This window comes from Microplitis mediator, chromosome 11 (genome assembly GCF_029852145.1).
Source record: "Microplitis mediator isolate UGA2020A chromosome 11, iyMicMedi2.1, whole genome shotgun sequence".
NCBI lineage: Eukaryota > Metazoa > Arthropoda > Insecta > Hymenoptera > Braconidae > Microplitis > Microplitis mediator.
In genome coordinates this window covers 4,182,501-4,183,098 of record NC_079979.1, presented here as the reverse complement: position 1 = coordinate 4,183,098, position 598 = coordinate 4,182,501, and positions in this window count along the sequence as shown.

Below are 598 nucleotides of genomic sequence, written 5' to 3'. Positions count from 1 at the left end.
AGATAACATTCTGAATCTTATAGATCAACATAAAAATGTTGTAAATTTGTTACCTTTTTGGTATAAAAAAAAAATTGCTATTTGTCAACAAAACGTTACAGTGTTATCAAAAAGTTGACAAATTGTTACCATAAAGTTATCTTTATAAAACATAAAAAAGTTAACTTTTTGCTGGACATTAGTAATAATATTAGTTGGAAGAAATTTGCCTTTTTACATCGCAAAATAAATGGTTAAATTTTTTTTGTTAACTTTTTTGATAAAAAAAAGTTAACATTAGGTCACTTGGGGCGCGTTTAATGAATTAATAGTAATTTATTATTTATTTTTTATTAAAGTGAAAATTTGCATTAGTTATTGAAAATTACAGATAATTTATAGAATTATATTAAATGTTATTATTATTTCCGTTAAACAATTACAAATATCTAAGTTCTTTAATGATAATTATAATGGAAGTAATAATTGCCTGTCATGGACATAATGGTAAAAACTCCGGTAAACTACTTTTAAAAGTACGTACATAAATTTATATGAATACAAATATGAATGCAATGCATGAAGTAGAAATTTACTTTGCTAAGCCTAGTTGAACGTG